The 24,710-nt window shown below is 42.8% G+C and overlaps 1 long non-coding RNA gene across 1 annotated transcript in view; it reads left to right on the top strand.

Annotated features, from left to right (window-relative positions):
* Positions 1-20,135, top strand: part of LOC120638478 — a 492,540-nt gene extending 472,405 nt beyond the window's left edge. Inside the window, exon 6 of the long non-coding RNA XR_005660150.1 lies at positions 20,049-20,135. This is a non-coding gene — a long non-coding RNA (uncharacterized LOC120638478). The remainder of the gene's footprint in view (positions 1-20,048) is intronic.
* Positions 20,136-24,710: the final 4,575 nt, after the last annotated feature.

Genomic DNA, 24,710 nt, shown 5'->3' with positions numbered 1-24,710 from the left:
TCGCTAGGGGAGTGGTCTAATCAATCAATCAATCAATCAGTAGCATTCATTGAGCGCTTATTATAATAATAATAATGTTGGTATTTGTTAAGCGTTTACTATGTGCAGAGCACTGTTCTAAGCGCTGGGGTAATCAGGGTAATCAGGTTGTCCCACGTGAGGCTCACCGTTAATCTCCATTTTACAGATGAGGTAACTGAGGCACCGAGAAGTTAAGTGACTTGCCCAAAGTCACTCAGCTGACAAGTGGCAGAGCCGGGAGTCGAACCCATGACCTCTGACTCCCAAGCCCAGGCTCTTTCCACTGAGCCACGCTGCTCCTCCATTGTGCAAAGCACTATACTATGCACATGGGAGAGTATACTACAACAGAATTAGCTGACACGTTTCTTTCCCCTTAATGACCTTACAGTATAATTGGGGAGACAGATATTATAAGTAAATAATTCATAATATAAAATTTAAAGATATGTACATAATTGGCCGTGAGTTTTGGAGTCGGGCGAATATCAAGTGTCCAAAGGAGACGGGCCCAAGCGTATAGATGTCTCGGGAGGGAGAGTGAGCTGGGGAAAAGAGGGCTTAGTAGGAGAAGGTTTCTTAGAGGTGGTGTGACCTTAGCTGCTACAGTCTTGACTTAAGTAAAGTCAACCATTTCCAGGATTTCTGCCGGACCTGTCATCGTGCGAGATGCCCCGGGCGGCACTGCCCAGCATATAACTGCTTCAGCACCCTCCCCGCCACAAAGTCCTGGTTGGGCATTGGGGATGGAAGAAAGATAGACCTAATAAGACAAAAATCGTCCAAGTCGACGCAGCAGGGCTTGGCTGTTTTCACCTCTTGAAAGCGACTGCCGAGAAGGGTGGGGGAAGAGGAGAGAAGGATGATCTCTAGGGAAACAGACATTGCAGGCACAAAGGATTTTGAAGCTCATCAGGTGGGCTGTCTGGACTCCCTGAGGCTTCCGAGCAATATAAAATCAATCCAAAGATTAGATCAGAATGTGAAAAAATGAGTGCATGCCAAAATCCAGCTTTGACTAATTTCAGACTAGGAAACCGTGTGGGTGACTATAAAGCCCATTCTTTCTGTAACAGCGGCAAAAGCAAGATATCTAGATTCCTATTCTTTTCAATTTTTTTTTATTGTGTCTGTGCATTCGCTGCCACTTTCTCGGTTTCAGCTATCTATAACACTTTCAAAATAGATGCTTTGGCTGGAAATGTACAGATTCTGAACAGCTGAGGCATAAAGGAGCCTCGGACAACTGAAGGAATGTAGTCCTAGGGCTGCTGAATTTTCCAATTCTTTTTAAAGAATTGGTAACAACATTCGTACATTTCAACTCATCTGGCCAAACTTCTTCGAGACCAATTGTGATCAATCAGTCTTATTTACTGGCTAGTTACTGCGTGCCAGGTGCTGTTCTAAGTGCTTGAGAAGGTACAATACAACAGAATTAGTGGTCGTCTCCCAGTTGTAATGAGAGAAACGTCAGGACCACAGTGGTGTCCTCTTTGGCAAACGTCTCGATTGAAGATTGGGGGTGGCCTTTGATGTTAAGGATGACAATGATAATTACATTTGTTAAGCACTTATTATGTGTTAAGGACTGTACTAAGCAAAGGGGTAAATCCAAGGTCATCAGGTCTGTCATGGGGCTCACAATCTAAGTAGGAGAGAGAACAAGATTTGAATCCCCATTTTGCAGATGATAGAGTGTAGGCACAGAGAGGTGAAATGACTTGCCCGTGGACATTCAGCAGAGACGTGGCAGAACCGGGATTAGAACCCAGATCATTTGCCTTCCAGGTCCATGCTCTTTCCGCTAGATGCTTCTCCATGATGGTGGAATCTTCAATTGGGAGGGCTTGGTTATGAGATTTCAGTCCTTATTATTAATTTATTTATTTGTCATAGTATTTGTTCAGCATCTACTATGTGCCCCACACTGGTCTAAGTGCTGAGATACATATGAGTTATTCAAGTCTAACGTAGTCCCTGTCCCAGATGGGGCTCATGGTCTGAGTAGTAGGAGGAGCCTGCCTGAAAGAATTGAACTCTTGCATTCGTGTTTTCTTGTTCATGTTCCCACTGGGGTGGTGAGTGGTATTTAAGTGCTTACTGTGTGCCTGGCACTGTAGTAAATGCTGGGTGAATACAAGCAAATTGGATTGGACCCAGTCTCTGCCCCACATGAGGCTCACAGTCTCAGTCCCCACTTTACCGATGAGGTAACTGAGACCCAGAGAAGTGAAGTGACTTGCCCAAGGTCACACAGCAGAAAAGTGGCAGAGCTGGGATTAGAACCCATGCCTTCTGACCCCCCAAGCCCGTGCTCTATCCATTAGGCCATGCTCCTTCTCTCACAATGAGTCACTATGCAGTCGGGGGTGCAGGACATTGTGAGCACCAATCATTTTTGCCATCAGGACCCCTGGGTGGCAAAGCTATGCCATAGGGCCATGATCTATCAAGCACTTACTTGCCTTGGTACAGTCTTTGTACCCCCGGATAGCAAGCCTTTCTTTAATATTCCATCCGGGCCTGCGGAACATTTTAAGGTATTCTGGAGTCAGAAAACTTCACCGCCCATCAGCGAGCAGAAGCAGGATCAGAAGCTGATCAGAAGCGAAAGGCAACGGGAAAAGAACTAGCGTTGGTATTTAAATAGAAGGGACAGGGAAGGGTCCTTAGAAATGAAAGGTCTATTGCTTCCTGCTTATAGCTGGTTTCAGTTGGATGCACAAGTGGAATCTGTAAAGGTGGTTGTGTGAGACAACACAATTGGAGAAAAACACACCAGATCATCAAATTGTTTGGAAATGCTGTGTAACTCAGCTAGTGGAAATCAGGCTGAATGCCAGTTACTCTTCCATGGGCATGAGAATGTGTTACAGTAAAGTGAATAGAGCATGGATAGAGCGTGCTGTTGTTTGAAGTGATGGCTAAATATGAGACTATCGGTTTTATCTTAGTCACACTTGAAGATACAAATAAATGCACAGAAAATCCCAGAGATATTCAGACAAGCTAAACTTTGGAGCAGAATTAAAGGATACTGTTTTTATTCCAATCAGTAGGGTTTTTTTCATTACATAAAAACATAAGTAATGCAGTTCTTAGATTAGACCAGTGTCTGTGCTGTCCAGAAATCTCTCTTGGAAAGTGGTAATAAGATAATGGTTGCGCTCCTAAAGATTATGGATGTAGAACTTATTCTCCAATTTTTCCTCCTAATAATGATGACATTATCCAAAGCTGTACCTGTTCTCCTGCTTCCTTAGGGAGCCCCATGTGGGCCAGAGACTGTGTCTAGTCTGATCAACTTGTATCTATCCCGGTGCTTAGCACAGTGCTTGACACAGAGTAGTTCCTTAACAAATACCATAATTAGTATCCATATTATTTGCCTAATTAAGCATATCTTGAGTTTTCTAACATCCCTGACTTTCTCCTAGCATCCTGGGCTTTTTCCTTCTAAAATCTTCCCTGATCTCCCATTCATGGATTTATCAACACTCATCTTTTTATGGTATTTGTTAATTCATTCATTCATTCAATAGTATTTATTGAGCACTTACTATGTGCAGAGCACTGTACTAAGCGCTTGGAATGTACAAGTCGGCAACAGATAGAGACAGTCCCTGCCGTTTGACGGGCTTACGGTCTAATCGGGGGAGACGGGCAGACGAGAACAATGGCAATCAATAGCGTCAAGGGGAAGAACATCTCATAAAACAATGGCAACTAAATAGAATCAGAGTGACGTACATCTCATTAAACAAAATAAACAAAATAAATAGGGTGATAAAGATATATACAGTCCAGCAGACGAGTACAGTGCTGAGGGGGTGGGAGGGGAGAGGGGGAGGAGGAGAGGGAAAGAGGGAAGAAGAGGGTTTAGCTGCGGAGAGGTGAAGGGGAGGTAGAGGGAGCAGAGGGACAAAGGGGGGAGCTCAGCCTGGGAAGGCCTCTTGGAAGAGGTGAGTTTTAAGTAGGGATTTGAAGAGGGGAAGAGAATTAGATTGTCTGAGGTGAGGAGGGAGGGCGTTCCAGGATCGCGGAAGGATGTGGCCCAGGGGCCGACGGCGGGATAGGCGAGACCGAGGGACGGTGAGGAGGTGGGCGGCAGAGGAGCGGAGCGTGCGGGGTGGACGGTAGAAAGAGAGAAGGGAAGAGAGGTAGGAAGTGCATTAAGTGCACTTAAGTGCGTATTAAGTGCATATTATGTTCTAGGCACTCTACTAAGCACTGGGGTAGAGACAAGCTTGTCCAGTTGGACCCCGTCTCTGGCCTGCATGGAGCTCGTAGTCCTAATCCCCATTTTCCCTCTGAGGTAAATGAGGCACAGAGAGGTGAAGCGACTTTCCCAGGGTCACAAAACACACAAGTGGTGGAGCAGGAATTAGAATCCAGGTCCTTCTGACTTCTTCATCTGTGCTCTGTCCACTAGGCTACCCTGCTTCTCTCTTGACTCTGCTGAAATTTTCTGCCTGCATAATTTCCTTTGGTGATGAATTTCATGTGCTTGTCAAGTGTGAAAAACTGCTCTGTGAAAAACTGAATCCTTAACTGAGTCCTTTTCTGATGTGTCACTTTGTTCTGGAGAGCTAGGTGAGAGAAAAAATGTCTGTCTTCAGATCTCTTTCTTAACATTAACCAAGAAGAACTTTTCTCTACTTTGTCAGAAAAACAGGTAGGGGATTTAAAAAAAAAAGTTAACTCTGCATATGCTTTCTGATGAAGGGAGTTGGGGATGACAAGGTTAAGTGGAACTACAGTTGTGTCCAAACTTTCTTTAGCCAGTAGTTTCTCACAAAGCCTTTCATTGTAAACAAGAAACAATTGGAAACCTTTGAAGTTCACCTCCTTCCTTTGATTTCAGTCATTTAGTCATATTAATTGAATGCTTACTGCATGCAGAGCACTGTACTAAGCACTCGGGGAATACGTTATCAAAATTAGCGGACACATTCCCTCCCCACAGTGAGCTTACAGTCTTGAGGGGAAGACAGACAATATAAATAAATGAATTTCAGATACGTACATAAGTGCTGTGCGGCTGGGAAGTGAGTTGAATAAAGGGAGCCAGTCAGGGTGACACCAAAGGGAGTGGAAGACGAAGAAAAGAGGCTTTAGTCAAGAAAGGCCTCTTGGAGGAGAGGGCCTTCATTGAGGCTTTGAAGTGGGGAAAGTAATTGTCTGTTGGATATAGGAGGGCAATTTGATTTTCTCTGCTCCCACTGGGACCAAGGAGCTTCGAAGTAATGAAATGTGATAAAATATGTGCAGGGAAAGGAGGAAGGGAAGCAAAGAACCCAAGTAATCAACTGCAACATTAAGCACTGCATCAGGAGTTGGTTGGTAGACCGGAATGAGTTGACGAGAAGCGTTCTTGCCCAGAACAGGGGCAGCAGGACCTCGTGAACCTGCATAACACTGAAAGTGGAGACTGGGTTCTCTGTCATTTGTGGGCTATGCGATCTTTCTGGGCCTCAGTTTCTTCACCGGTCAAATAGTGATAAAATACCTGCTCTCAATACCACTTTGATTTTTTTCTTTATGGTATTTGTTGAAGCGCTTTCTATGTGCTAGACAGTGTACTAAGCACTGTGGTAGATATAAATTAATCGGTTGGACACAGTCCCTGTCCCACATGGGGTTCACGGTCTTAGTCCCCATTTTACAGATGGGGTACAGGGCACAGAGGAAGGGAAAGGACTTGTCCAAGGCCATACAGGAGACGAGTGATGGAGCTGGGATAAAAATAATGATAATGGTATTTGTTAAGCACTTACTATGTGCCAAGCACTGTTCTAAGCACTGGGGTAAATACAAGGTAATCAGGTTGTCCCACGTGGGTCTCGCAGTCTTAATCCCCATTTTATAGATGAGGCAACTGAGGCACCGAGAAGTTAAGTGACTTGCCCAAAGTCACTCAGCTGACAAGTAGAGGAGGTGGGATTAGAACCCAGGTCCTTCTGAATCCCAGGCCCGCGCTCTATCCTCTAGACCAGGCTGCTTTTCCAATTGTGAACCCTGTGTGGGTCAGAGATTGAGCCCGATCTAACAGTTGTCTTGTACCTACCCCAAACTTGACTTTATAAATATCGTAATGCCAAATATGCTTATTATTATGAGCCCTGTCTGAGAAGGGAGGAATCTCAGGACTCCTCATCACCTACTCCATTACCTTCTGCTATCTTGATAGTCAGGATTTGGCAAAGCTCTTTGCAGGAAATCTTTGAATAGCCAAGGCATTCAGCTTTCTGAAGTGATTTCTAGTAGCAATAGTATTTATTAAGTGCTTAGTGAGTTGAAAGCACTGTATTCATAATAATAATAATTATGGTATTTGTTAAGCGCTTACTAACTGTTCTAATCGCTGGGATAGATACAAGGTAATCAGGTTGTCCCACGTGGGGCTAGAGTTAGAACCCGCATCCTCTGACTCCCAAGCCCATGCTCTTTCCACTAAGCCCTGCTGCTTCTCTTTTAAGAGTGGGAGATAACCCATAGGTGTTCCCCTGGGGGCTCACAATCTGAGTTTGTATGTCTCAAACGCACAAAATATCCTCGAAGTCCCGGAGGCGATGAGGTCCCAGAGGCGATGAGGCTACCAAAAGTGCCAAGTAGCAACTTTTTTCCTCTGCCCGGTAGAGCAGAACAGGCCTGGATCAGGGACCTTCTGTCACAGGTCACATGGTGCTTTTCTCCATCACAAAATAAGAATCTGAAAGCCACTTCTTCCCTGACCTGGCCCACATGAGGTACACCAGATAGAAAACAGGAACCTCGTTGTTGGGGGAGAGGATAGTAGTTATCACAGTGCTTTTCTCTCTTTTTTTTTCTTTTCTAGTGGTATCTGGTAAACACTTAATATGTTCCAGGCACTGTACTAAGCTCTGGGGTGGATACAAGGTTGGAGACAATCCAAATCCTACATGGGGCTCACAGTCTTAATCACAGATGTGATAAGTGAGGCACAGGGAAGTGACATTCCCAAGGTCACCCAGCACACAAGTGGGGGAGCCGGGACTCAAACTCAGGTCTTTTGACTCCCAGGCCCATGCTCTTTCCACTAGGCTATGCTGCTGCTTTTTTGGCATCGACAAAGGAATCGGAGAGTGGGCAGGAGTGACTTTTATCCCCTGGGGGCTTGAGAAAGGCTGGGAGGGGGGACCCTCGGAGGCGGAAGGAAAGGCCACGGTTGTCATGATGCTTTTCTTGGTTGTGATGGAGAATTTCTGCGCCTGGAGGTTGATCTAAATATATGGAAAGGATTATGGATATCACTGAAATGGGCCTGAAGTGTATATTCAATCAGCCCTCCAGGAGAGTGTGGATTTGCTTGAGAGTCATCATTTGAGACTATTAAAAGAAAATTCTCAGAGATAGAGTATGGGGCCAAAAATACCAGGGTAGGTGACATTTCCTGTCCCAGGAGGATCGTTAGAGAATTTCTAGCCCTTGTCATCAGACTCCTTTCATAGTGACTCAGCTCTCTTCACGTGTTCTCCTGTTCTCCCTCCTACTTAGATTGTAAGCCCCCTTTGGAACCTGATAACCCTGTATCTACCCCAGCAGTTAGTACAGTGCTTGGAACAAAGTAAGCGCTTAACAAATAGCGCAATTATTATTCTTTTTTTTTCCATTCATATTGTTTTGGGACCTCAAGATGCTGGATATTTTTATTTAAAAGCATTATCCCATTTTCTTGGGGAAGTCTTCTAAAGGAATTTCTTTTTAGAATATACCATTGTTTAAATTCATCAGACAGATTTTATTCCACTTTGTCTTTCCTACGGTAATTGGTCACAATAATAATCAAGGCAAAAAAAATTATCTCTGTCTTTTTATCATTCCGTTTCAATTAAGTGTCTGTCGGTTACTCCCCATAAAATTGTTTTAAAGGTAAGATAGAAATCATAGCCTGAGAGCTCATCTCTGAAAAATAGAATCAACTCTTGAGTCATGCTTGTTGCATTTTTTTTTTACTTTGTTCCATGTGCTCAGATTTAATAAAAGAAAAGTCTCTTTGGAAAAGTTTTTTTTTTTAAAGCAGCATTGTGTGAACCTGCTATTTTTTTCCTGCAGTATGCGGTGATTATCGCTAAAGGGATATGTGCACCGTAATTAAATACCCGATCCTATGAACTCTAAGAGGTCTTTTCATGATCTTGTTCCATGTGGGTTTTTTTAATAGTGCCGCGAAAGTAGAAATGATGTGTTTTTATGTTTCCTGTTCTCCTCAAAGATGTTTGTTCTAATGCAGCCACATCAAAGAGTGTTAGCGACACAGCAGCCAGAGAAAGCTTCTACAAAATGAAAACGATGAAAGCTATTTCCAAATAACTAGGTCTAACCACACATACGCATTCCTGTTTCCATGCAGCCCAGTTTCACTCAGAAGGAAAAATGGGATTGCTCTTACTTAGGTTCACTGAGTCCATAATGTCAACCTGAATCAATAGGTATATATCAGATAACAATATAACCTATACCAGGTGCAAAGATTTTCTTTACTTGTATCTGAACAACTCTGCCACTGACAGCATTTCCAGGAAGGAGATTCCAGGGGGTGATCCAATTGGGAATGTCAGATTGCAAAGGCAACTATCATTGCCCCAAAGCTGTAAAGAGTTTACAAAATTGGACTGTGTATACCTACTCTTTTCTACTCTTAGTACAGTGCTCTACCTACTGAAAGTGCCCATTAAATCCCACTGATTGATCTGACTGAAGAATCTTTCCTTGGTCCAGATTTATTATGTACTCCATTAGTTATGGCCCCTGAGCTAGAGATTATCAAGGCCTGCTTCTCTTTTTTCAATTCCCCAGATCCAATCATCACTCCTCAGTTTTATCTCATTTATAAATGGCCATTAATGCATGATTTAACTATATATGATTTGTTTGACTACTTTTTACTCTACTTTCGACCAATTTTTAAAAATGAGCACCCCATTGTTTCACTTTGTCCCAAAGAACACTTCAGAACCAAACAATTGAAAATTAAAATGGCCACACTTGAAGGTAGTCTACCTAATTAAAAATACAGATAAAGCAAAAAATAATTGAAATTTCAGGTGAATCTGTCCACATTCTACATAATGGTGTGGATTTTGTTTGTAAGAGGGCTTCGATATTTAAATTTGAATTCCAGAAAACAGTCCTTGGAAAACTACCCTTTGACTTCAACTACAAATTTTCTCATGCGTTTTTAGGTTTCCCCGGGAATTTTATCCACATACAGAGAACATATGATTCGTAGTATTCGTATCATGGTTCATTTTGTTTTATGTCTGTTTTTTTAAAATAGCAAGTAAATAAAACCAATCAAAAATATGAGAAAAAAAGTCTTGAATGCATAGTGCAGACTTTGTTAGGGGCATTAGAAAATCAATTTGAGAGAGAAATAGCAAATAACACTATCACCCAAGATATCTTACAATTTTCCTGAAACAACTCTGAACTGGAATAAACAATCAATTCATGATATTGCCTGGAAAATATATCTTACAGAAATTTTAATTAGATATTTTGCAATACCAAAACAAATGTTTTTTACATTTAACTCAATTGGACAATAGTTTATAAAACATATTGCTATGGAAATCATAGCATCATTTGATTGATCTATATAATGGCAACATTTTTATTATGCTTTTAGTTTATTACTTGTACAGTAAGGCTATAAACCTTTCTCCTCTCCATGACATAGAAGCAGAAACTGCATAAAGCAACCTGTCTAGATTCTAAAGACAAATTTTAAAAAAACAAAAAATCTACCCTCCCCCCCAAAACCTTTTGAATATGGTTAGAAAGCATTGTAGCCTAGTGGAAAGGGCACGGGCTTGGAAGTCAAAGGACCCAGGTTCTAATCTTGGCTCTGCCATTTGCCTGCTGTGCAACCTTGAGAGGTAACTTAACTTCTCTGTTCCTCAGTTTCTGCATCTGTAAAGTGAGGATTAAATAACTGTTCTCTGTCTTTTACTTGAGAGTCCCATGTGGAATGGGGACTGTGTTTGACCTGATTAACTTTTATGTACCCCAGCACTTTCAGTAGTGCTTAACATATAGTAAATATGTGTTACCAAATACCATATATACCATAAATAAACAAAAATAAAAACACCATACCATAAAACAAATACCATAAATGAAAAAATTAACAAAAATGCCATTTTAAGCCCTCTTTGACGATTGCATTCTCCAGGAGACTGTTCACGCTGTTGCAGAAAGTCCTTCTGTTCTAATTTACAGTTGCTTCTTTGTCTTGAAAGATTACACCCCCAATCCCCACCGACACAGCTCTCCAAAATCAACTCTGATCCTCCAAGAGACATTATCTGACTAAGCCCCCACCTTGACATGACAGCAAAGCCCTTTGCCTTGAACACAGACCCCACAAACACTGGGATAGAAAAGCGTCAGTGTTGAATACCAAACAGCTTTTGTATGAGTCCAAAAATTTAACACCAGAAAAGACCATCTTCTGGTGGCCACTGGGTTGATATTTCTTTAGTCACATATCAGTCTCTTCAGCCTTGGCTGCAATCTAGGAAAGGATTTCCATATTAGCAAATGTTTCCTTTGAGAATGGACAGCCAAGCATACCCACGATAAAGGGAGCAGGGCACTAAACTGAAGGGAATAGTTTTAAGAAGCAGTAGAATTGGGCTCATTAAGATTTCTTTATTGATGAAAATACACCCCTATACATTTAAACATTTCAGTCCCTTAACAGTACTGGCAGGCTTGACTGCTCATTGTATTTTTCCTGCTTTACAGATTCATTACTCTAATGGGGGATTCGTCTTTTAATATTTTCTCCTTTTATCATTTCTTTTCCCTTTCGTCCATTAGCTGTTTTACTGTCATAGCTTACCTATTTACGTACTTTATTCTATGAATACAATAGTAGGAAGTGGCTATCATATATCATTCTATAAACATAACATCTTGAAAAGATAGACAATCAATACAGGATACTTTACTCCTCTATGTAGCACTGTAATGTGTGGGATTACAACAAAAAATATCGATAGTAAGCTTTTTTCTTCTGTACCAGAAATATAGCTGCTTCTAGAAAGTAATATCACTAAAAATGAATTTGATTTTAAATGAGAAGCAGCTATATTCCTGGCCTAGAAAAAACAAATCAAACCAAATTCATTATTAGCAAATATTACTTTTGGTGACCTGTTAGAAATTTTGTAATTTTGTAACTTCTTATGTACATAAAGATGTAAAATTCCTTTTTAATGATTTTTTTTGCATCACAAAAGGCAAATTGTTTGGGGTTGCTGTTGGCATCTAAGTCAGTGGTCTTTACAGATCCATTTACTCAACTGCTGATTACCTCTGTGAATTCTTTTTTTTCTGTGAGAGCAAAAGTTCTAATAATAGAAATTAGATTTCCCTACAAATTCAAAGTCTGAGCTTTGAGCCACATTCTCCCTGGTGCCTATATTATTCTCTGGTTTTCTGGGGCATTTATTCTTTCAATTCAATAATAATAATTATGTTGGTATTTGTTAAGCGCTTACTATGTGCAGAGCACTGTTCTAAGGGCTGGGGTAGATATAGGGTCATCAGGTTTCCCACGTGAGGCTCCCAGTCTTCATCCCCATTTTACGGATGAGGGAACTGAGGCACAGAGAAGTTAAGTTCATTCAATAGTATTTATTGAGCGCTTACTATGTGCAGAGCACTGTACTAAGCGCTTGGGATGAACAAGTCGGCAACAGATAGAGACAGTCCCTGCTGTTTGACGGGCTTACAGTCTAATCGGGGGAGACGGACAGACAAGAACAATGGCAATAAACAGAGTCGAGGGGAAGAACATCTCATAAAAACAATGGCAACTAAATAGAATCAAGGCGATGTACAATTCATTAACAAAATAAATAGGGTAACGAAAATATATACAGTTGAGCGGACGAGTACAGTGCTGTGGGGATGGGAAGGGAGAGGTGGAGGAGCAGAGGGAAAAGGGGAAAATGAGGCTTTAGCTGCGGAGAGGTAAAGGGGGGATGGCAGAGGGAGTAGAGGGAGAAGAGGAGCTCAATCTGGGAACGCCTCTTGGAGGAGGTGTTTTAAGTAGGGTTTTGAAGAGGGAAAGAGAATCAGTTTGGTGGAGGTGAGGAGGGAGGGCGTTCCAGGACCGCGGGAGGACGTGACCCAGGGGTCGACGGCGGGATAGGCGAGGCTGAGGGACGGCGAGGAGGTGGGCGGCGGAGGAGCGGAGCGTGCGGGGTGGGCGGTAGAAAGAGAGAAGGGAGGAGAGGTAGGAAGGGGCAAGGTGATGGAGAGCCTCGAAGCCTAGAGTGAGGAGTTTTTGTTTGGAGTGGAGGTCGATAGGCAACCACTGGAGTTGTTTAAGAAGGGGAGTGACATGCCCAGATCGTTTCTGCAGGAAGATGAGCTGGGCAGCGGAGTGAAGAATAGACCGGAGCGGGGCGAGAGAGGAGGAAGGGAGGTCAGAGAGAAGGCTGACCCAGTAGTCTAGCCGGGATATAACGAGAGCCCGTAACAGTAAGGTAGCCGTTTGGGTGGAGAGGAAAGGGCGGATCTTGGCGATATCGTAGAGGTGAAACCGGCAGGTCTTGGTAACGGATAGGATGTGTGGGGTGAACGAGAGAGACAAGTCAAGGATGACACCGAGATTGCGGGCCCGAGAGATGGGAAGGATGGTCGTGCCATCAACGGTGATAGAGAAGTCTGGGAGAGGACCAGGTTTGGGAGGGAAGATGAGGAGCTCAGTCTTGCTCATGTTGAGTTTTAGGTGGCGGGCCGACATCCAGGTGGAGACGTCCCGGAGGCGGGAGGAGATGCGAGCCTGAAGGGAGGGGGAGAGGACAGGGGCGGAGATGTAGATCTGCGTGTCATCTGCGTAGAGATGGTAGTCAAAGCCGTGAGAGCGAATGAGTTCACCGAGGGAGTGAGTGTCAATGGAGAACAGAAGAGGGCCAAGAACTGACCCTTGAGGAACTCCAACAGTTAAAGGATGGGAGGGGGAGGAGGCTCCAGCGAAGGAGACCGAGAATGACCGGCCAGAGAGGTAAGAGGAGAACCGGGAGAGGACAGAGTCCGTGAAGCCAAGGTGAGATAAGGTATGGAGGAGGAGGGGATGGTCGACAGTGTCAAAGGCAGCAGAAGTTAAGTGACGTGCCCACAGTCATACAGCTGACAAGTAGCAGAGTGGGCATTTGAACCCGTGACCTCTGATTCCCAAACCAGGGCTCTTTCCACTGAGCTACACTGCTTCTCGAGAAATAGTGTCCCCTACTAGAAAGGGCATGGGCCTGGGCGGCAGAGGACTTGAGTTCTAATCCTGGCTCTTCCACATGACTGCTGTGGGACCTTGGGCAAGTCAATTAAATTTTTCTGCCCCTCAGTTTCTTCATCTGTAAAGTGAGGTCGGGGTGAGGGTAATTACATTTTCTCCCTCCTACTTATACTGTGATTCTCCCTATGGAACAGAGACTGTGTTCAACCTGATTATCTCACAACTACCCCAGCGCTGAGCACAGCGATGCTTGGAACGTAGTAAGCACTTAAAAAATACCAATTATTATTATCATTGAAGACAATTCTATACACTGAAAAAATATCTTAGGGGATGGTCTCCTAGACCCCTGAAAGTGGTAAGACAGTTCTCTAAAAGTCTCACTGTTGAAGCACCAGGAACATAGAATTTTTTTTTCCTGTTTCAATTATGGGCAAAGATTGTTAGTGTTAAGTAAATTACAGAATCACTGGAGTGCTTTTTTCCTATATGAAAGCGTTAGGCACCATCTCTCAGTGCAGCATAACTTTCCTCCTCGTAATTGTCTGCGGCATGTAGATACACGGATGCCACTAACTCATAACAATATAATGTTTTCATTTTCATGCAGTGTTTTAATTCCTAGTGCACTTCTCTCGTTTTTGTCCTCACAGCATCCCTGTGAGGTAGGAGAAGCTAGGAGGTATCATCCCCATTTTACAAATAAGACAACTGAGGCAGAAAAAGATGAAGTAGTAATAGTAAATATGGCATTGATTAAGCATGTACTATATGTTAAGAACTCGGGTAGTTCTCAAGAAACAGTAAGTGCTCGATAAATACAATGGCCTTGACTGATCGACTATGCCTCCTCCAGAATGACTGCACGTGGCCGGGAGGCAGACGAGCTATTGTTGGTGAGGAGCTTTTTGGATTTCTGTGAGCAACATTTATGGGAAAGACAAAACAGACCGAATCCTTATTAGAAACTATGAGATCCTTTTTTGTTTCTTCCTGACGCAAGATCAGTTATACTCCAGCATGCCACCGCGATTTCTAGCGGGAGACTGTGAGGAAAGTAGGACTGAGTAATTCCCAGCCCAATGCTCGATATCTCCCCTTCCCTGGAGTAGTTTCCCAGAACTCACCCAGTCAGCCCATCGAGGTCATCGCTCACGGACCTCGGAGGTCACGGCCCAGGAGTCCCCAACAACGGGCCGCTGGTTAGGTTTCCAGACCAGCTGGAGAGGCCCTGCCGCTTCAGCTGCAAATATTCTTCAAGTTTGGTCTGTCCTTCACAGCCCGTCCCTCAGTCTCCGTCTCAAGTGATGCCAGACTGGCCCATTCTGCCTTTCTGCTGGCCACGGCGATCGGCAGATTCCACTGTAGGAGGTTCCTTCTCGTCACATAGAGACTAGAAGGACATCTAGGTTTTCCAAGCTGGGCCTCCCTACGCTTTGTGATGGTCAACAGAGGCCTAGCAGAAGCCTAAACCAAACTTTGGTTCCAGAGGTCATAGGCCTTGGACCTCTCATTCAAACATTCAGTTGTATTTATTGAGCACTTACTGTGTGCAGAGAACGGTACTAAGCGCTTGGAAGGGTACAAAATAACAATAACCAGAGACACATTCCTTGCCCACAGCGAGTTTACTACAGTCTAGAGGGGGAGACAGACATTAATATCGATAAAGGACTCACAGTTTATTTTATTATTTTATTTCCATTGCCCAGATGAAGAAACCGTATCTTCATCGACTGACAGCTCACTGTGGGAAGGAAGATGTCCTACCAATTCTGTTGCACATGTACTCTCCTAAGCTCATAGTACAGTGCTTTGCACACAGTAAGTGCTCAAGAAATGCCATTGATGGATTGATTGACATCAGGATAGGTTAAGCGACCTGCTCGGTGTCACCTAAGAAGCTGGTGATGGAGGAGGATTTGAACTCGGGTCTCTTGACTCGCAACCCCAAGCTCTTTCTGTTAAGTCACCCCACTGAGTGACTTGCCCATTGTCATAGAGTGGAACAGTGGCAGAGCTGGGTCTTCTGATTCCTAAGCCAGACCTCTTTCCATTCTTCCAGGTTCTCTCTCCTAATGAAATGCACTGGGGCAACACGGGTATACATTAATCAATCAGTTGTACTTATTGAGTTTTTACTGTGTGCAGAGCATTGTAATAAGCACTTCGGAAAGCCAAGTACAACCGAGTTGGTAGACATGTTCCCTGACCACAACAAGCTTATATGGTTTCACTTTCACAGCCCGGAAAACTTGGTGGTTTAATGTTTATAATCAACTTCTACTTAGCAAATTGAGTTAAATAAATACAAATTTAATGTAGATGTCTAATCAATAGCCCATTGATAATATTTGATATACTATTTCTGTAGCATATCCTGGGAACATTCTGGGAAAGACTAGCAGGTTGTTTGTTTTTATAAATTACTAGGACCGAACATATTTAAATGAGTGAAAGTTGACTAAGAATGCAATCGAGTCATTATAATTCTCCATATAATCTCAGATTATCCTTTCCGTGTCTCTGGCTGCATCGGTTTAAATTAAGCTCTGGTTGATACTCCAAATGTGATGAGAAACACTGCTCCTTAATTAGTAAGTGGAGTAAGAGAGAGTTCTCTACCCGCTCCCTTTCCGGTTAGAATATGATGCTCCTGACAGTGAGATTTTATCAGCGTTAGTGGATGTGGCTGATCCGATCAATATGCAATCAACACTCGTGTTTGCATATTGTGCATATAAAAATTGCCCCACCTTCTTCATTTTACATTATTGGGCCTGATTCCATTTTTTTTTAATTTATGGTATCACAATTTTTCAGAAACCTCTGGTCTAAACAGTTTTCCAATTGTTGTTGCAGGGTATAGAAGCAGTATGGTATAGTGGACAGAGCACGGGCCTGGGAGTCAGAAGGTCATGGGTGCTAATTCCGGCTCCGCCACTTGTCTGCTGTGTAACCTTGGGCAAGTCACTCAATTCTCTGTCCCTCGGTTCCCTCATTCATTTCCCTCATCTGCAAAATGAAGTGAAGTGATTTGCCCAAGGTCACCCAGAAGGCAAGTGGCAGAGCCAGAATTAGAAGCCAGGTCTTCTGACTCCCAAGACTGTGCTATTCTTATTAGGCCGTGCTGCTTTTATCTGCTGCACACGAAGCTGACCTGTCTTCTACAGCTTTGCCACATCATTTTGTTTCATTTTTGATATCTTGTTGCCAATCGTTTTCTCGTCTCCATCCTAAAGAAGGTGTAATGGGTAATGTAATTGTTTCCATTTGTTGGTTTGGGTGAAATGACCTAGTGGAAAGACGGTACCATGGGCTGGGACTCAGAGGACCTGGGTTCTAATGCTGACTCCGCCACTTGCCTGCTGTGGCACCTTGGGGAAATCACTTAACTTCTCTGTGATTCGGTTACCTCTTACGTAAAATGAGGAGATTAAGCCTGCGTGCCCCATGTGGGACAAGAACTATGTCAAACCTTGTTGGTTTGTATCTACCCGAGCGCCTGGGGTATAAGCTTAGCAAATATGATAAAAAACAAAACCGCCCAAAATCATCATGTCAACTCACCTTGGGCAGGGATGGTGTCTACCAAATGTGTTAGATTGTACCCACTCAGCTGCTTAATACAGTGCTCCAGACACAGTGAGCACTGAATAATAATAATTATGGTATTTGTTAAGTGCTAACTATGTGCCGAGCACTGTTCTAAGTGCAGTGGTAGATACAAGTTGTCCCACGGGGGGCTCACAGTCTCAGTCCCCATTTTACAGATGAGGTAGCTGAAGCACAGAGAAGTTAAGTGGTTTGTCCAAGGTTACACAGCAGACAAGTGGTGGAGCCGGGATTAGAATCCACATCTTCTGACTCCCAGACCCGTGTTCTTTCCACTGAGCCATGCCACTTCTCAATATGAGTGATTGAATAATGATAATAATTTGGTGTTGAAATTATGACTCTGTGCCAAGAACTGGGTTAGATTCAATGCAGTCCCTGTTTCACGTGGAACTCCCACTCTAAAGGGGATAGACAACATTCACTTTAAACATTTACTTTAAAACTGAGGCTCAGAGAAGTGATTTACCAAAGATCACACAGCAGGCAGGTTGCAGAAGCAGAAATAGAATCCAGATGCTGTGACTTCTGGTCCTGTACTTTTAACTCTTTGAGAACTACTAGAACAATTTCTAGGTCTTCCAGTAAACTTAGATAGGCGGCAGCCTATTATGGTAGCAATCAACCCCATGCCCTGTTGGTATTGTGAATCAGTCGAATTTTTCCAGCACTTATTGTCTGCTTAAAATGTGCTTGGGAGAGTATAACACAACAGTATGAGAGAGTCATTTACTTCCCACAAGTAACTTGCAGTCTAATGAGGAAGACAGACATTAATATAAATAAATAAAATACAGTTATGTACATATATGTTCACATACATGTGAACCTTAAAAAGATCTGTCTAGGTAAGGGGCTTTGGCACCCAGGTGCAGTGGACCCTGTATATGCCCCCACTGTGATTAATGAAGGAGGAGAAGGATTCCACAAATACGTTGGCAGAATCAGTGCAGAGGCGAAAAGCATCTGCCTAATTGATCACCATGGGACTTGTCAATGTATTTGTAAATAATCATGCTGAAAGACAGCAAAAAAAATCACTAAATGGAATTGAAAACTATATAATTGTGGTCTACTTCTGCTCAGAGTGCACCAAGCGTGCATTTGTAATCATCAACCTAATCTTCCACTTACCATTTAAAGAGAGACACAAAGTAGATATACACAAAATCAAGAGATTGACACATCAGTGGCATCGTCATTGTTTGACAGCAACATTTAGGTTATCGCTTCTCTTTTGGGGTTGTCTTTGGTGGGAATATAACCCATGATTTACTTCTGACTTTCACGGGTGAGAAAACCAGTCCCTCACAAAGTGGCATCCAAATCACTTGGATTATTTTCCACCAAATTTATGGAGGAAAAGATTTTAAGCTCATTGGGGGCATTGAACGTGTTTACAAACTCTTAGTACCATGCTCTGCTGATGTTCACAGCACTGTAGGATTGAATATTTTGAGACAGTCTGCCAAGATAGCAAGTTATTTTTCTTATTCGTCCTCTAGACTTTAAGCTTGTTGTGGGCAGAGAGCATGTCTTGTCAGTCAATCGTATTTATTGAGGATTTACTATTTTCAGAGCACTGTACTAAGCACATGGGAGAGTACAATATAACAGACACATTCCCTGCCCACAGTGAGCCTACAGTCTAGAGGGTAGTCTACACTTTACCATCTTTGTTATATTGTACTCACCCAAGTGCTTAGTATAATGCTGTGCACACAATAAGTGCTCAATAAATATAATTAATCGATTGATTCTCATTCTGTGCCCAACAAATTCCAGATTTTGCAGGGCCTCCCAATACCCAGCACTGACCCCACTTCAAGATTCTGAGAGATTTTTCCTACTTGGAATTAATATCGATTAGTAGCATTTATTGAGAATTAACCTTATGAAGAGTATTCCTTTGCATAATGGATCATGGGTATGGTAAAGTCTTCTGCTCACTGAATTAATGGAATTAATTTATCTCCTCAGTTACAACTAGATATTTTTGGTGTCGAGAGAAACACCATAGGCATGGTTCTTCTCTGTAGATGATGACAAATACAAGAGTATATTGCATGTAGTGTGTGTCTCCCAACTGCTTAGTACAGTGCTCTGCACACAGTAAACTCTCAAATACCTACTCCACCACTTTCCTGCTGTGTGACCTTGGGTAAGTCACGTATGGGCTCCGTGCCTCAGTTCCCTCATCTGAAAAATGAGGTTTAAGACTGTGTCCAACCTGATTAACTTGTGTCTGCCCCAGAGCTTATGTCAGTGCCTGGCACATAGTAAGTGCTTAACAAATACCATTTAAAAAAAAAAAGTTTGCAAAGGGAGGAAATTCACGTGGTCAGACAACAGTGGAAAGAATGTTTTTGTTTGTTTTTTTACCTGCTGCTGCCCTTTTATCGTTGTCACTGAGCTAAGGGAGAACAAGTAGGTGCAGGGACATAACTTTTACAACTGGCAGTATTTTCTTGAGATTTTTCCATCTCTGGATTTCCATCTCCTTGCCCTGTTTGCTTTTCTTTAAAATCCAAGTCAACTTTCGGTACAGCCCTCTTTGGTTAGTTATCATAATCATCTATGGTGTATGTTGTCCCCCTGCCCTCTCCCCCCAGCATCCCTCTAGACACTGAGCCCTTTGTGGGCAGAGATTGTCTGTCTTGATGTCTGAACTGTACTTTCAAGAGCTTAGTACAGTGCTCTGCTCACAGTAAATGCTCAATAAATACGACTGAATGAAATATGATTGATTGATTGAATGCACCTAATGTGGACTCCAGAAGCCCTCACTTTCTCCTTTCCCACTCCCTTTTTTGTCACCCGTGGATTGGATTTGCATCCATTATTCACACCACTGTCAGCCCCATAGCATTTATGTCCATATTGGTATTTTATTTACTTATATTAAAGCCTCTCTCCTCCCTCTTTACCGTAAGCTTCTTGTGGGCAGCCACCTATTCTCTTGTGTAATACATTTCCAAGCATTTAGTTCAGGGCTCTGCACACAGTATGCTCTCAATAAATACGATTGACTGATGGGTTGAGCATGTGAAAATAAAATGATAAATATGAAGTGAGAATTTTTTTTAGGCATATAGAAAGAGTGAGATAACAATAACAAGTCCCTTTCCCTTTTCAGAATCCATCGAGAGAAGGCGTGACCAGTCTCAAGTTACACCAGAGCTACCTCAAGTAGAGTCGTGGTAAAGGAAACGAGAACAGTGCATTAATAGTGAGTCACCCTGATATTTACCTATATTTGCCAGTATTTTCAAACTGTATTGCTATTTATATATCATTTGACATGCCTACAGTTTACATATAGAAGATTCCTATGGTTGAACTTCTTCAGTGTCAGATAATTCACGTTGGGTGAAAACCTAAAATGTCATGTACTAGGAAAAGGGACTGGATAAGCTGAATGTGTAGAGTGTATCTAGGGCTGCTTTTTGTTGCCTTGGAGATTGGGAATGTCCACTTTCTGGCCTCTTCACAATGCTGCTACAGTCCTCTCAAGTTGCTTGGAGTTACACAACCTCTGAAGAGGCTAAGATGTGGGATTCCTCACCCCTGCTTCCATGGTAAGTGCTCTTTTTCTCAAGCTCATATGTCCTCCTGAGTCTAAAGGGGAGGTTTTGAATGGCGAATGAATGAATTTTAGTGAGGAAGTGGATTTTTAAAAACTCATTTTATAAGACTATTCATCATTATAATGATTAAAATAGCTTCAACTACCGTGAGCCATCACCAGATGGAATTATTTTTATGAGAAAAATTTCTGATGGGAAATCATGACAGAACTAGAAATGTGCCATGTTTTTAGATAGTTGGGTTTTTTTTTTGTTTGTTTTCTCGCTTGAATTCTTCAAAAATCCCAAATTATTAGAGGTTTTTTAAAAATAGACTTGGAATTGAATGGAGTTAATCGTCTTCTTAGTCTTAAAGTACGGGGGACAGTTCTTTATTCAGGTGATACCTTGTGTGTCTTCTAAATGGGAGGGAAGGGAAGTGACAACATTTTGTGGGCTAAGTGTGTTGTAAGGCTTTTGTATATCTAGATGGAGCCTGTGGAAAAGAAAAAAAACATGCTCCAATAAGACAGGGGAAGGAAAGAATATTTATTTTGCATCCTTGGCTGGAACAGGTGCATTGTGCCCTGATGAGTATCGTGTATCTGGAATTTTGGTTTCTGTTCCCCAACTCTGCTAGTTGTTCAGCTTGGGCAAGGTTCTGTTCTTTTCTTTCCTTTTATTTCTCTATTTACTATACTGGGAGTAAAGCCCGGGTGGCTGCTTTCCTGGCATGAGGTTTAATGCTTCTAGTGTGACAGCTCAAGTGACCATAAGGTATTTCAGGCAAATGATAATGAATGTATATATGAGTAGACAGGGCAGGTAACCATGTGTGGAGCCTGTTAAATGATTCGTGAGACTCCTCCAATGTCATGTTCATCAAAGGTAGCAGATGCAAAACCTGGAAATCTGACTATGAAAAGCCATCAAAAGAAGAGCCAATAGCACTTTTTGTTAACATGCCAGACTGTGAACTACGTGGAATGTCTTGCTGACCTTCTGCCCAGCCTGGAGTGGAGAGTCTCACTCTGGGGAGGCATTATTGGATCATAAGCCCACCACCAGGGTCGCTTAAATGGAAATAAGTTTGGGTAGACATATTGCAAGACATGGTGAAATGTGTTCGAGATGGAGGGAGGCAGAGCGAGGAAGGAACTGGGCTAACATATCAGCATATTTACAAACACGCAGTCTCTGCAAATGAATATGCTACTAGGAAAGCAGTGGGCATCCGTTTTCTCTCAAGGATGGTCTGGGAATGGAAGAGATGCAATCTCTCTCCGAGAACCTTTAAAGAAGACGCACTATATTAACAGCATTCAGGGACCTAACGGCATCTAACTTGTATTGTGTTCTCTCGTAATCCATTTCAACCATAAAATCCACATCAAGATATCTCTCTGTCTGCACTAAAGTGATATTAAGGGCCCCGTTCCATATTCCATATTGATTCCCTATAAAGCTGAAACATATTCTAATCTTAATGAATGTGTCGCTAGGACTCTGAATGGATCCACATCTTGACTGCACTTCTTGGGCTTTTTGACTAAGCCATTGGATGGGTTTCCCATTACAGGCATAAACTTCTGTCTTCGGAGTTATTATTATTTTTTTTTTAAAGAACAGGCATACTAAGCATCTATCACCACTGAATTTGTAATGATAATGCTCTGCTACTGACAAGCTTTAATTTCCAAATCAGTCCTTCCCCTCCCCAGAATCTTTCATGCTATGTCTTACAATAGAATAGTAATTTTGCCTTTGGAATTGAGACTGTGGAATCAGTCAATTGGTGTTCCCTCTTGAATAGATGTTTGTAGATGAGATAATCTCATTTGAATAGAGGCCACTACTGATTCAAGGGAGAAAAAGAGTTTGAGAGATGAAGGATTGTATAATAGCTCAGAAATGTAGAATTGTAATCCCACCTCAACTTTATTGTTGTTAACCTCTGTTCTGTGAATTAGTTTACTTTTTCCCTTATTCGTATTCATCCGGCAGATGGGTAAAGAGCCTTGTTCTGACAGGCTTTTCTCTTTAAAACAAAATGCATCGGGAAACTTCATAGAATTCGAGAATTAATTTGTATCTCTCTTATGTTTCTTGTAACCACAGTTTGCAGAACGTGGGCACATGCTCTGCATGCCGTAAGCGCTCAATAAATGCGATCGAATGAATGAATGAATTTATATGTTAGAAGATAACAGTCACTCAAGGTCTCGCTACATTTTTAGTCCCTCTGAGGCTAGTATAGTTGAGATATCCCCAACAGTCTTGTTAAAGGCTGTTCTTCACCCAGACTTGGTTCACATTTTTGCCCCAGATGGGAGAGAAGTAGCTGAATGCAGCATAAAGAAAAATTCCAAAGCTAGCAGGACTTAACAAATGGACCTGGATTTCTGTCTCAGGGACGAATCCATATGCAGAAATTATGTCCTTGGCCCAAGATCAAACTCAATGGAATCTGGCACACGAATCTGTTCATCAAAAGTGGCAAAGTGCTTTTGAGGTCAGCAAACAGTTGTCCTGTAAATGACACCATGATGTGGTCAGTGCAGAACAGAGACTATTGAAGCTTGGCTTGGGGCGTGGCGTTATGGCAGGGCATTGTGACATCACAGATTGAAGCAGCACGGCCTTATGGCTAGAGCAAGGCCCGGGAGTCAGAAGGACCTGGGTTCTAGTCCCGGCTCTGCCACTTGCCTGCCGTGTGCCCTTGGCTAGTCGCTTCACTTCTCTGGGCCTCGGTTGACTGTGGGCAAGTCACTTCACTTCTCTGGGCCTCAGTTCCCTCATCTGTAAAATGGGGATGAAGACTGTGAGCCCCACGTGGGACAACCTCATTCCTCTGTATCTACCCCAGCACTTAGAACAGTGCTTTGCACGTAGTAAGCGCTTAACAAATACCAACATTATTATTATTATTATTGTTACCTCATCCGTAAAATGGGGATTGACTGTGAACCCCATGTGGGATATGCACTGCATCCAAACTGATTAATTAGTATCTACTCCAGTGCTTAGAAGAGTGGCTGGCACATAGTAAGCGCTTCACAAATACCATATTAAAAAAAATCACAAGAGATCTGACCTAAGTCTCCCAGACACCTGAGTGACCTCGCTGCAAGGTGGCCAACACTCCACCTCCAGGCTCCCCTCCACTTCAGGTCTTGGTTCTTTATGGTTTTGCAGAGCACTGTATTAAGCTCGTTGTGATCAGGATAAGGGGATAGCAACTCTGGACGGGAAGCAGCATGGCGAGGTGGATAGAGCACGGGCCTGGGAGTCAGAAGGTCATGGGTCCTAATCCTGGCTCCGCCACTTATCTGTTGTGTGACCTTGGGCAAGTCATTTCACTTCTCTGTGCCTCAGTTACCTCATCTGGAAAATAGTGATTGAGAAGGTGAGCCCCACATGGGACAGTGACTATGTGTAACATGATTTGCTTGTATCCACCCCACTGCTTAGTAGAGTGCCTGGCACATACTAAGCACTTAACAAATACCATTATTATTATTAGTAGTAGTATTATTAGTATTATTATCATTACCTCATTTGTAAAATGAGGATTAAGATTCTGAGTCCCTTGTGGGACTGTGTCCAACCGGATTAGCTTGTACCTACCCCAGCTTTTAGAACTGCGATTGACACACAGTAAATGCTTAAGAATTACCATCATTATTATTATTATTATACACCCCTAGCCTAATCCTGAAGGGGCTCTGGAAGGGCAGGGTTTGGATGAAGCTGGTAGGAAACATTCCCTAGACCACTACCACTACTATGAGAAGCAGTGTGGCTCAGTGAACAGAGCACAGGCTTGGGAGTCCGAGGTCCTGGGTTCTAATCCCGGCTCCGCCACTTGTCAGCTGCGTGACTTTGGGCAAGTCACTTCCCTTCTCTGTGCCTCAGTTACCTCATCTGTACAATGGAGATGAAGATGGTGAGCCCCATGTGGGGCCACCTGATAACCTTATATCTATCTTAGTGCTCAGAACAGTGCTTAGCATGTAATAAGTACTTAACAAATACCATTACTGTTATCACCATCCCCAGACAGTTTAGAGGTGGGGCTGGGTTTCCATCCTTTTTGCTCCGATCGTGGAGCCCCAGTGCAGTCCTACTGTGCCAGCAAAGCCGATGTCCCTGCAAAAAACCTGCATTGGGGATTGCGCTTCTCCTACTTCTGCCCATTTCCCCAGGGCTGCTTCCAACCAAGCGTCCAAGAG

This window comes from Ornithorhynchus anatinus, chromosome 6, assembly GCF_004115215.2.
Source record: "Ornithorhynchus anatinus isolate Pmale09 chromosome 6, mOrnAna1.pri.v4, whole genome shotgun sequence".
In the NCBI taxonomy this organism is placed as follows: Eukaryota; Metazoa; Chordata; class Mammalia; order Monotremata; family Ornithorhynchidae; genus Ornithorhynchus; species Ornithorhynchus anatinus.
Note: the sequence above shows the minus strand (reverse complement) of the source record. Positions and strands in the feature narration are given on the sequence as shown.